Raw genomic sequence first — 13469 nt, 5'->3', positions numbered from 1 at the left:
TGGGGGATGTCCTTCTGTTTACTGTGAATATATGTCTCTCTCATTGGTTGATGAATAAAGCACCACGGCCAATGAGGCAGTATGATAGGTGGGACTGGGAGACAAGGAGGATTCTGGGAAATGTAGGCAGAGCCAGATACCATGTAGGCAGTTGAGATGTAGCACGCAGAGGAGTAACAGGTCCCTGGACTCTTTCTCCGGTAAGATAAGACCACATGGAAATACTCAGATTAATAGAAATGGGTTAATAACTAAGACAGAGCTAGCCAATAAGAAGCCCTAATCAAAGGCCAACATTTTCATAATTAGTATAGCACCCGTGTGCTTCTATGGGGCAATGCAGCTGTAGAACTGGGGTGGGAAATTCAGTCACACTTCTGCCTGAGGGTGAGGTTGGGCCCTTCACTGTGAGCAAGAGCCCAGTCCATCTGGTCCTCGCCCGTGGGTGTCATGGGAAACCAGGGAGCAGGATGACTCCCAATAGTCTTGAAAGCCCAAAGGAACTGACGCTGTTCGACAACAGCACTAGAAAACACACTTCTACACGTATGCCCCCACCCAGCCCACCCCGGTCAAGAGAAGGCACAGATCGCTGCTACCCAGGAGTCAAATCCCCACTGCCTCTGCTCACTTATGACTTTCCTGTCACTCTCGAGACCCCCTCCTTAGTCACCAGCCCCCATGCTGACTGACGGAAAGTCATTCACTGGCCAAGCTGGGAGAGCGTATCTGCGAGGTTCATTTCCAGAGGGTTACTAGAGTGGCTGGCAAGATGGGAGCTAAGGAGACCTGAGATTACAAAATAAAAACAGATTTCTTTTTATTGTTGAGGCATTCTAAAAGCAATTACACTGTTGCAGTCATAACAACCACTTGTGCAAACAGCAGGTTGGGAGAGCACAAAAGCCCACTGGCACCGCTCCACCCACTCCAGGGGCCATTAAAGTCTGGGGAGGAGAAGGCAAGATAAAGGATGTTTGGGACTTTGGTTTTTTGGTTTTTTATTGTTGTTGTTGTTTTTGCATTGATTCCTTAAAAATCTATTAGCATATTCTTTACCATTCAAAGGAAAAATAGAGCCAAGTCCATTTTGGGAAGACTTAGGGGAAATAATTTCATAGTGGGGGCAAGAGAGAGGGTTTCATCGGGTCCCAAGTTCACAGAAATGTCACCCAACCCTCCCCATGGATTACATCTGTTTTGCATTTTCTGATAGAGCCAGCCAAGAAGGACATGTCTCCTAAGAGACACAAATCCTACTTTTATTGGGCAAAGTCTGTGCCCAGTGACCTGAGGAGACAGTGAAGAGTCTCCAAATCCACCCCTTCCCCCAGAAAGAGGTGAGCATCTGCTTTTGGGTCATCCAAGTGCCCACTCCCAATTTAATTGGGCCAACCTCACTCTAAAAAGCAAATTGAGAGTCACCGTTCTATAAAAGGAAGGCTCATTATAAAACTTTAAGTAAGGAGCTATAGCATGGCCAGGGAGTTTCAAATAAGTTTTCTGTCTCCCCACCTTCTGTCTGTGCGGAAAGCGGTTTCTAAATATTCCAGTGGGCTTGTTTCACTGTTTTACAAACTGGGTCTCTGAGGTAAATTGATGTTGCCTAAGTTGACTGATAAATGAGAACAGAACACCTAAAAATAACCCCACAAATACTCACCCAATGGACAGTTAAGCCATGACCCCACAAATACTCACCCAATGGACAGTTAAACAAACAAAAGTCATTCTGGACCCTGCTCACCTGGCTGGGTCTATTGCTGAAGTCCCTGTCACTGCAAGTGAACGCACAAGACCTGTGTACTTTTATAACATGTCCTGGAGAACTCAACAGGGCAGTTACAAAAATCAATTAAAATTTCTGGTATGGTTTCTTTTGTCCATAATAACTTCACCATACAATACTTAGCTTGTTTAAGAGTCCCATTTCTGAGAATATAAATCCTCTGTCTGACGTGTACTTAGCCTGCATCTGTGGACCACAAGTCTTCAATAATTAGAGCACAAACAACGCTCCTGAGTGACTTCAATGAAGGGAGTTTGGTTGTTTTTGTCTTTTTTGATGAGTTAACCAGAGCCTCCTGACTGATACACATTGAAGAGCTATCAGACATTGCTTGCTGCATGCCTGGTTTGTTTCACCATTCACCAAGGGCTTCCTCACTCCCTACACAGACTCATAACCACTTCCACAATTTCTCTTTTTGTTATGGATGCTCATCAAAAGTCTGCCCAGTAAACACAGGAAAGAAGACATTTGGACAAAGAGTTAAAAATCTATCTCTGGTTCCTTCTGCACAGAGCCAGGTGGTAAACATTTTGACCAGCCACACAGCTGGAAAGCATCCGTCTTTACTACTAAATAAACAGTTAAGGGGCAATGAACAAATGAATGGGCATGGCTGTGTGCCAATAAAACTTTATTTAAAAAGAGAACAGAGAGCCCACAGGCCATAGTTTACCAATTCCTGCAGGGCATTCATGGTTTGTTATTGTTTTGTTTTCTCTCCCTGGCCAACCTCTGTTGAACCTTCTCTCTTGTGTTCCTATGAACTCTCTCTCTACTTTAAATTGTCTCATTCACTTATTTCTAGCTTTCTCTCTTCACAGACTTTCTCAGCCAGACTGAGTCTCAGAGCGCGGTAGGCCAATTGCTAGTTTCGTGCCCTTTAAATTGATGGGCTTTGGATATTTGATTAACATTTTTGTAGAGGGCATACTGAGGACTACATCAGGGAAGGCCAAGAAAAAAACCCACAGTGAGACATTCAGAACCTCATCTGACTCCTAGCAATTCGATTGAAGTTCAAGTTTGCAGCCTGTTTTCAGTGAAATCCCAGCCCTCCTCAGCTAACCACGCCACCTTGATTAAGTACATCTGTTGAGCAGGTGGGAGCGTAGGAGCCACCATGGCTAAGAAGACAGTTGAAATTTAGTTAAAGAGAGGTACAAAAGTGGAGGAGAAAACTGCAAATAGTTTACCACCATCTCACAGAGCACAAGCCCGTACAGGGTGGGTCTTCAAGGGGGTGTGCCGACGCCCATCTATCAAATGGGACACACCTAGCATCATCCAAAGAGTGCATTGCAGCTACTGGGGTATGACTATTCTACTTTGTAGCCACAACTTTTCTAAACTTTAGGGCAACAACAATTAGTGTGATTGGAACACACCAAAACATCTAGGCTGCCATCAAGAACCTGTGTCACCGAGGAGCCGCAGATACACAAGAGCCAGGACACAGAAGCAGCACCCTTTAACAGACTGCAACACTGGCAGGTGCCTTCAAGGTAGCAACAAAGTATTCTAGATCTGTAACAAAGTCTTTTTCAGAATAGGACGCCCTGTTGTTTATAAGCCATCTGCACACTCAGACACTTATTCATCACGTGTCCATTATTCAAGGTCTGGGGCAAAGGCTCAGTTGGTAAAGTTTTCTGGCTTAAGGACCAGCATTCGATCCCTAAAGTCCATAAAAAAACAGCAACAACAGAAATGATGTCACGCATTTACAATCCCCGCACTGGGAAGGCAGAGACAAGCAGATCCTTCAGGCTCACTGACCAGCCAGCCTTGCCAACCTGGTGAGTCCCAGGTCCGTGAGAGAGACTGTCTCAGAAATAAAGCCTATAGAACTTACGGAACGACACAGAGGATGGCTTCTGTCCTCTACAAGCAAGCCCCAGGTTCAAATCCATCCAAGCACCCCTTTAATTATCTACGAGCCCCAAGTCTTGGAGAGTAAATGGTGATCAAGACCAGCCTGTTCCCCCATTGATGCTTACAATGTGAGGGGCAACAGAGGAGCCACAGTTCCCTAACCCTAAACTGAATCTTATTTTGTTTTTTTTTCCTTCTGATTTGGACTGGCACTCTCTCACCTGGTGATTTGCTTGTTCTATTCATCAAAACGAACTTTAAATGACCTTCAGGTTCTTTTAAAATACCTCATAAAACCAAGACTTGCACTTGGAGAGATTATTACACTTGTGCTAAAGACATTAAGAGTAATATTTTTTTTAAGCTGCAGAACACTAGGAAAACCTGAACTTTGGGGGAGAACCCAGACTTCAGTGATGATTCTGATGAGAGCATGACACTGGGACATTCATAAACCTCCCTGGTGTCTATCTCAGTCACGGGGTCCATCATTTTGACAGGTTCTCACCGAGCACTTAAGATGAGCTATGGGTACTGATAACACAGCTGGCCCTTGTATCCACTTAGTGAATATTTTAGCTGAAGAGACAGGTGGGAAACAGGAACACAACTTTCAGACAGCGTAGAGTGCCATGCTAACTACTTACCATTTCTCCTGTTCAGGGACTAAGGAAGGACTTTGGCATCACCTGGCTTCTGGTAGGAGCGTAACACTGACCGATTTCCGTCTCTGTCTTCAGCCTTCTCTCTGCCCTCCCCACATCTTAGGGGAATCACCAGTCCTACTGAGAGCCATCTGAAATCTAAGCTTTCATTCCAAGCCTAGCTGCCCTGGACTGAAATCTCACGTTCCTTCAACATCTGCATGCTGAAAACCAAATCCCAGCTCGATACTATTAGGCGATGGGAGAGCTTGGGAGGTGACTAAGTCATGGGAGCGGACTCTCATAGATGAGATTGGTATCCCCCTAGGAGCCCCAGTAAGTCCCTTCCACCTTGTGCAAACTTAGCTCAAAATACACCATCTACCAGCCATAGACTGAGCCTCACTAGACACCAACTCAGCCAGTGCTGGGCTCTGATCGCCAACTTTTCCAGTCTCCAGAATTGTCAGAGATTACTTTTTATGAGCCGCTCGATTTATGGTTATTTTCAGACAGTAGCCCAATTACACCAAGTCAGCCCTATATCCAAGCATCTGAGCCTTAAATCAAAAGCAAATATTGGGTGGGTGGGGGAGCCGTTCAACTGATGACAAATTTTAAAATGAGGAAGTAAGGTAGACTGTCCAGGGAAGGGATCACTAAAGAATCCCTGTCTATACAAACTTCACCAGAAAGCTTCTGGAGCTCTGAGTAAATACCACAACAGGTCTAAGCTGCCTGAGAGAGAGAGTCCCTGAGAGAGGTAAAAGAGACAGAGACTCCACATAAAGGGGGTGCTGTAAGAGCAGCAGGTGGCTGGGGCCTGCTGCTGTGACCCAACCCAGCGTGAGAATTGAAAGCCCCTGAGGGCCCCCAAGGAGTGGCTTGCACAAACTCCACCCCACAAGGGCCAGGTGGTTGCCCTTGAAATCCATCTACCGACAAGAGTGGGTGGTCCTCTGGTCCCAGGGAACTTTTAATTTATAGACCTCCCCCATACAGGTGGTTTCCTGACACAGGATATTGACTCGGCTCCAGGAGGTCCCTAACCTCTAGCTGGCCCGAAAGGTTTCCTCAGGTTGGATAAGCCTCAGATAAGCTGAACTTTTGCAAGCTTATGAGAGCTGCACCTGCGATCCCTCTGAGATTCGTTCATCACGAACCTTAATCCATCTCAAATAAAAACCCTCGCGTACAGACGCGGCTTCCCACCCGTGTGTGGCTGTTTAACAAGGAAGGAGAGCAGCTTTGTCTGTTCTGCAAAAGCCTCTTCCGTGCACCCGGCACCCGTGGATTTAATTTCTGAGATTTACATTTTAATTCTTTAAGAGATTCAGGAGGTAAGTGGGAGGAGAGGTTTGTGGTTGAAATAACTGTCCTTGCATTCTGTGCCCGACCCTCCTTTCTTCCCCTTGGCATTTAAAAAGAAAATCACACTTGCTCCCTCTATATCCTCCTGGAATCCTGCTTTGCGACCCAGCCCTCGAAGCATCTGCTGTCACTCATCACCACCAGCTTAGTTTGTCATCTCCAGTGGTTGGATAGCATCCACCCAAATCCCCACCTTCAACCCCGGCGGCCCTCAGCCTTGTTGAGACCCGGTCTCTGCGGATGAAGTTAGGATACCACAGCAGAGTGCGGTGGGCTCCACATCCCATACTACTGGTGCCCTCAGATAAAGACACACGGGCATGGCGGCAAAAGATGAAGGTGGGGCATACAGCCACAAGCCAAGGTTGACTGAGAGCACCAGGAGCCAGGAAGAAGCAAAGACACCTCCCTTCTCCAGTGACATCATGCTCCCTCCCGATACCACCCACCAGTAAAGAATCCGGACTTCACGTCTCCAGAGCAGGAAGGGAATCATTTTGTGCTATCCCAAGCCATCTAATTTGCAAACCTTTACTGCAGTGCCCTAAATTACAGGGCTGCATGTATGCACGTGCACAGCCTGTTCTGCCACCGCCTCTCACACACAAGTGGTCTCTGTGCCTCCTCCTCACCCGAGGCTCTGTGGCGGCGGTGGGGGGGGCAGGCCCTTACGGTTGCCCTGGAGTGACTCCCTCTGGCTGACCTCTGCTTCTATGACTACAGAGGCCACATGCTCTCTATTTACATAAAGAAGCCCAGCTAGGGTCTGTCTTCTGTCGGCCCTGATCGTTTATTATGAAGTTTTCAAATATGGAGCAAGGTTGATGAATCTCGCGATGTGAGCTCAGGTACCTGCCGCTTTTCCCCCCACTATGATTAACTGAGCGAATACGTGCTTTATCACGCATTTCTCCGTCTGTGCACTTCCCCTCCGCGCAGTGGTAAACACTGCCCATGCATTTCTTGGACCTGTTCCAAAACCATTTGCACACACCAGTACACTTGCTCCCCCCCCACCCCCAAAGTGCTTCAGTGGACACATCATCCACCATAGTTCTTAATCTACTTTTCCTTTTTTCCTTTTAAGGGGAAACATACAAGTCTTAAGTTTGGGCAGATGCATAGAACTGTATAACCCAAACCCAGGATCATCGCCCTCAGGGCAGAGAGTCCTTCTTGCATCTCCCAAGTGAGTCTCCATGCTAAGGCTCCAGAGTCAACCCAGGTCTGAGTGTTTCCATCAGTTTCTGGAAATTCATGTAAATGAGCCAACCAGTGCATCTTCTGGGAAGATTCTTTCATGGGGTATTATGTTTTTTGTTTTTTTTTTATCTCTGTCTCTCTGTTGTGTGTGTATGTGTGTGTTTGTGTGTGTCTGTATCTGTGTGTGTGTGTGCACCTGTGTGTCTGTATGTGTATCTGTGTCTGTGTATCTGTGTGTGTTTGTCTGTGTGTGTGTATGTGTATCTGTGTGTGTGTCTGTGTATCTGTGTGTATGTGTCTGTGTATCTGTGTATCTGTGTGTCTGTGTATCTGTGTCTGTGTATCTGTGTGTGTGTGTCTGTGTATCTGTGTGTGTGTCTGTGTATCTGTGTGTCTGTGTATCTGTGTGTGTGCACCTGTGTGTGTGTCTGTGTATCTGTGTGTGTGTCTGTGTATCTGTGTGTGTGAGTGTGTGTGTGTGTGTACGCACGTGTAAGCATGCACACAGCACTGGAGGTCAGAAGACCACATCCTCTAGAACTGGAGTTACAGAAAGGTGTAAACCACTGAATGCTGGTGCTGGGAACCGAACTCCAGTCCTCTGCAAGAGCAGCAAGCACGCTTGACTGCTGGGCCACCTGCTAGCCCCTAGACTTATTGTTTTTATTCATTTGTTTTGTTTTGAAACAAGGTCTAACTGCGCCTGGACTAGCCTTGACCTTGAAATCCTCCTGCCTCCATCTCCCATATGCTGGGAAAGCATGTGCTTGCTTGTATCTCTAGTGATGATCCTTATACTCCAAGTGGCCTTTTCTGGCTGATAGAACTATTAACAGTTTAGCCTGCTATGAATATGTGCACATGCATGTCTTAGTCCTGGATAGATGCTTTTATTTCTCTCAGCTTTGGCTGAGACCTCTTGTTTGATCTCGATTCTGCCAATCCTGCCAATTGGCAAGCCCAGCTCAGTCTCCCAGTCCCTCTGTAACAACTGTGTCACAGGCATAAGGAATTCAGACCAGCTGCCTGTGTTCGAACCTAGACTCAGTTTAGCTGTCTGCCCTCTGCAAAATAAAACTAAATGTCCTGAACTCATGTCAGCATCTGGAAAGTGAGGATAAGACGAGGGATTGCTAAGCACGTGACCCTAACAAAATGTCATGAGCCACACATGTTTACTAAACAGTAAATACGGATTTCTCCTTTCTGGAATGTGGAAGTCTGAGACCAGGGTGTCAACAGGGCCAGGTTTGGGTGACAACCTCCTCTCCCCTTTGCAGGTGACTACCTTCTTGCTCCCTGTCTCTTCCAACCCCTTTGATAAAGATTCCACCTTTACGACTAATTGTTCTTCCAAAGACCCCACTCCCGGTACCACAGGCTAGAAGGACAGCAGGGATTTTGGAGAAGCACAAACATTCAGTCCGTAGCTGGTTTACTACAGACAGTAACTTAACAGATGAGAAAAAACACTTGTTGACAAAAGCCAAGTAAATAAGAAAATGAACACGTAATTGTCATTCTCTGACTACCTGACCCCCACCATGGGACACTTGTTGTACACAGCAGATGCCTTTCTCTGTTTGAAAAGCTACAGTGGTTAGGGGTGGGGCTTCAGAGAACTGCTCTAAGAGAACCAAAAAAAACCTCGTTGCTCGGGCTATCTGAAATATCAAAGTTTGTTTTAATGGACTGGCATCCCATCAACCCAGGAGCAGGATGCCGCCTATACTGATCGGGGATGCTGAAGAGCTGACTGGTGACGGCTGAGCGACAAAGGGTGTAATAAAACAAGTAATAAAAAAATAGGGAAACTCAATAACCAGTACTATTCATGTAGGAGACAAAAATCTTTTCAATCACACTGGGTTTATTCATGGACAGGAGAAGACAAAGAGGCTCTTCAAGAGTAAACAAATTGCGAACATTCCATGACTGTCTTCAGTGACTGTTCTCATCTGATCCGAGACCAGAATCAGTCAGGTTTGTTACCCTGGTAACACACTGTAACACACTACACACACAATTTAACATGAGTGTCTTTGTCTCCTCCATCCAGAGTCTCTGCTCCCAACCCCTCACCACCTATGCTGGGTGATGGGGGAAGTCCTTCTGAGTACATGTTTGTCTTATTGGTTGATGAATAAAGCACTGTTGGCCAATAGGGAAGCATGACTGGCGGGACTAGGAGCTAAGGAGGATTCTGGGAAATGTAGTAGGAAGTCACCATGTGACCCTGGGAGGAGAGGGTGCAAGTCTGGTGTTCTTGGTAAGATTAGACCTTATAAAATATATATTAGCAATTATGGGCTAGTAAATATAAGTCAGAGCTAGCCATTAAGAAACCACAGCAAATGGCCAACAGCTTCATAATTAATATAGTGTCTCGTGTGTTATTTGGGGGCAGAGACAGCAGCGGGACCCACACAACTGGTGGGAACGTAGTTACAGCTGGGTCTGCTCTTATTCTACCCATTCAGCCCTTCTCCGCCCTTTGAAATAAGTCTTTCAGGTCTTCACGCTTGTACGGCAAGCCTTTACCCACTGGGCCACCTCCCCAGCCCTAACGACACATTTTCATCAACTTGAAAATGTCTCTCAAAAGATAACCTCAGCTACAGGCGAGACATGTGTCCTGGCTAGTTTAGCGTCAACCTGACACAAGCTAGAGCTATTTGGGAAGAGGAGCATCAAGTGAGGAAATGCCCCTGTAACATCAGCCTGTGAGGCATTTTCTTGATTTATGATTGATGTGGGAGGCCCCACTCCACTGTGGGTAGTGCCAGCCCTGGGTAGGTGGCCCTGGATGCTAAAAGAGAGCAGGCTGGGGAAGGCATGAGGAAGCCAGTAAGCAGCATCCTCCGTGGCCTCTGCATCAGCTCCTGACTCTAGGTGCCTGCCGTGAACTCCCTAATGCTGACTCCCCTGGATGATAACACTACAAGCTGTAAGCTGAAACACACCCTTTTCTTTCCGAGTTATTTTTCTTTGGCACGGTCATTATCACAGCAACTATGATGGCCTGCAATGCCCTACAGCCTCCAAGAAGCCACACGCTAAGATGATCTGGGTATTGGTATGACACCAGCAGCTAGCTCCCAGACCTTGGAGAGTGACAGGTGCATTGAGGATGTCATGAGAAATTAGGAAGCGGGTAATACCTGTCCACCAGATGGACATAGCAGCCACAGGGATCTGCGAGTCAGAGTAGCTCTTCCACCTAGGGTGGGCTGTCCATTAGCACAGGCTTCTGGGAAGGGAAGTCAGAGAGGAAGGAGCGGAAGACATTGACAGGTAGGGCCAGACCAGACAGATTAAGTATTAGGTTGGTGCAAAATAATCGTGGCTTTTGCATTACTGAAACTTGCTGTTCAATACTGGAATATATTGTTAATAAATGAGGTTATCAGCCGGGCATTGGTGGCGCACGCCTGTAATCCCAGCACTCGGGAGGCAGAGGCAGGCGGATCTCTGTGAGTTTGAGGCCAGCCTGGTCTACAGAGCGAGTTCCAGGACAGGCAAAAAGAAATTAGGTTATCATTTACCATTTTAATGTACATTTCTTGCCTTGTGTTAGTACTTGCTGTTAGTTTGCATTTATTTTACGCTACGGAAAGGATGTTAGGCAAAAAGCAAATTGAATGCTTTTCCTATCCAAGCTAAGCATTGGTCATAAAGCAACAAAGACAACACAAGGCATCCGCCCCGGAACCATTAAAGAATGTATGGCACTACGGCGGTTCAAAGTTCTAAGAAAGGGATGAGAACCTGGACACCGACAAGGGGAGCATAGTGGAAAGCCACTGGAAGTTGACAATGACCGACCGAGAGCAATCATCGAAGCTGATTTATTAGAGGTTGCCAAGAACTCCCCACGGTCCATTCGGTGGTCGTTTGGCACCTGATGCTCATTGGAAAGGTGGAGAGATTCAGTAAGCAGATGCTCTGAGGAGCTGACCAGAAGTCAAAAGCTAACACACACACACACACACACACACACACACACACACACACACACACACACACACAGAAACCCCAAAGACCTGTCACTTTGATCTGCTGTCCCCTATCATTCTGTGATTGGGGCGTGCCGTATAACCTACATATAGGTTGTATATGGCAAGTAGGGAACAAGCAGCTCAGTGACGAAACGTGCCATAAAATGGTCATGGTCACTGTTTGGTGGTCCGCTGCCAGTCTGAGCCAAGGAGGAAGACACTACATCTGAGAAGTATGCTCGGCAAACCAGTGAGATGTGCCATAAATGGTAAGACCCGTGGTGGCATTGGCCGCCAGCGAGGGCCCAATTCATTTCCAGGACGCCGCCTAGCTGCACTTCACACAACCGATGCTCAGAAGTTGGAGGTGTTGGGCTGCAAAGTTCTGTGTCACCCACCATGTTCACCTCCCTCCTTTCCAACCTACAATCGCTTCTTCAATCATCTTGACAACTTGTTGCAAGGGAAAACACTTGAACCATCAACCAGATTACAGAAAATATCTTCCAAGAGTTCTTCAAATCCCCAAGCCTGGACTTTTGTGTTATATGATGAAGAAACTTATTTCTCATTGGCATTTTCAACCTTGAGAACAGTCAGGTCTACATAGTCAGTTCCAAGCCAGCAAAGCCTACAGTGAGATCCTGTATCAAAAAAGGAAAGATTTAAAATTCACACTCAAAAATCACAATTCCTTTAGTCATTAACCACATGTACGCAACAGCTCCCCTGCCCAACACAAACTCTCATCATTTATCCTGAGAAAAAGCTTGGGAGACCGAATGCAGCTCTGTATTCGTCCCCAAGGAGGATAAATCCATCCAAGGTAGGTACAAGATGCTAGTCCTCAACGTGGAGAATGTTATGAAAAGACCAGCAGCGCCACATTCAGAGGTCGGTCTCTGAGTGACCAGCTTCTACTCCAGCCAAGCAAATTAAGTTTGCTACTGAGCTAGGCTGTCCGAGGACTCAGGAAAACAAGGCTGGGTCAGGTGTGGGGGCAGAAGGGAGCTCCTTGAGCCCACCCTTTCCTGCCTATACAGTCATACTGGGCCTTGGAAGGGTCAAAAATCTAGGCTTCTGTCCCACCGGGAGTCAAAGATTGCTCCTTCTGCGTGTATTGGGGCAACAGTGGGTACAAAATGAATCATAGTCAAAGAAGCTGGGCCCAAATCCTGGCCTGGGGAAGCCTCCAGAAGAGCAAGAACATGGGGGTGGGACTAGCATTGTTTTTATGGTAATGGACTGAGTTGGAGAACACAGTAAGATGCACTTAATTTAACACGGACACACCTGGTTAACACGGAGATATTTACAGATAGGCATATATTTTCAGAGGTCAGCACACAGTATGTATATATGTTTGAGCTGTCAGCTGGGAGGAGCCAAACAAAAATGATGCCCCAGTAATAACAAGCAAAGCTGCATCCAGAGTTTCGCTTCTACCTTCATCCTCCTACCAAAGGAACCAGAGCACCACAGGGAAATGAGTGTGAGACTAAGCTGGGAAATAACCCTGGAAAATCTCTTGGTATAACATACAGTATAAAACGCAAAAGAGAAAAAGAAAACCTCGGTTATTAATATGTTAAGGAGTTCCCAGTGGCCCAAACTGGAGCAAAGTGGACAAGGAAACTAATAGTATAGTGATAACACAGAGTATAAAATAAATATCCATCCGTTCACATTAATTGATGTTATAAGTTATTGTAAGTATTTTTACATCACGTAATACATTCTAGTAAATATACATAAATCAATGAATGGAGTATTAAACCAGGGGAGGATCACAAGAGAGAGAACAAGCCACACAGATACTCGCAGTGAAGTATAGCTGCACTCCTTGGAGTGGACTTGGCAGAGAAGGGAATGAAAGAGAACTGAAAATGTACAGATGAGGAATTTGACAAATACCACTTCAGTCAAGTGATCAGATGCATATCAATAGCCATAAATCACATGGCGGCTGTATGTGCCAGGATGGGAAGGTCATGTTGCCTCTGTCTGTGCTAGTTCTGTAAATGTCCACGGCTCCAGTCCAATCGCAAGGAAACAGTGGGAGAAACAGCTCACGGGATAGACTAGAGGCACCTGACACCAAGCCCAATAACCTGAGTTCAACCCCTAGGACCTACACAACGGAAGGAGAGGACACACAAACTCCCACAAATTGTCCCCGGACTTCCGCATGTGCACATCGCACACGCGTAAATTACACGTGAAATTAAACCATGAACAGACAGCAGCCACTAAGTGGCACACGCCCGCAGCTCAGCCTCAGGGCAGCAAGGCAGACAGAAGGTTGTGTGAGCCTGGGGGGTGGAGGGGAACCTGAGAAACTTGGTAAAAACCTCGCCACAAGAGACCACATCCGCCAAAGACCACCAGCATAGGCAATCACATGGCCCATTTGAGGAATAGCCCTCAAAACTACCAAGCCATTTATAAACAAGGGAAATTTGAGAAACAGCCCCACCCTTGGTCTGAATGTCTGATCCCTTAAAGTCCACAGGCTCACACAATCCCCGGGATGGCAGTATTAGTAGACGGGGAAGTCAAGACTACAGTGCCACTGGGCCTGGCATTTGG

At 46.6% G+C, this 13469-nt stretch overlaps 1 protein-coding gene and 1 long non-coding RNA gene across 4 annotated transcripts in view; one reads left to right on the top strand and one right to left on the bottom strand.

The window, feature by feature from the left end:
• Positions 1-13469, bottom strand: part of Gfra1 (GDNF family receptor alpha 1) — a 259679-nt gene that overhangs the window by 137511 nt on the left and 108699 nt on the right. The gene's annotated exons all lie outside the window — the stretch shown is intronic.
• Positions 95-5110, top strand: LOC121139145. Its single transcript, XR_005875997.1, has 3 exons — positions 95-200; positions 1217-1340; positions 4328-5110. It is a non-coding gene; the product is annotated as an uncharacterized LOC121139145 (long non-coding RNA).

This window comes from Mesocricetus auratus, unplaced genomic scaffold (assembly GCF_017639785.1).
Source record: "Mesocricetus auratus isolate SY011 unplaced genomic scaffold, BCM_Maur_2.0 Super-Scaffold_4256, whole genome shotgun sequence".
NCBI lineage: Eukaryota > Metazoa > Chordata > Mammalia > Rodentia > Cricetidae > Mesocricetus > Mesocricetus auratus.
This window is presented reverse-complemented; position numbering and strand designations above follow the sequence as displayed.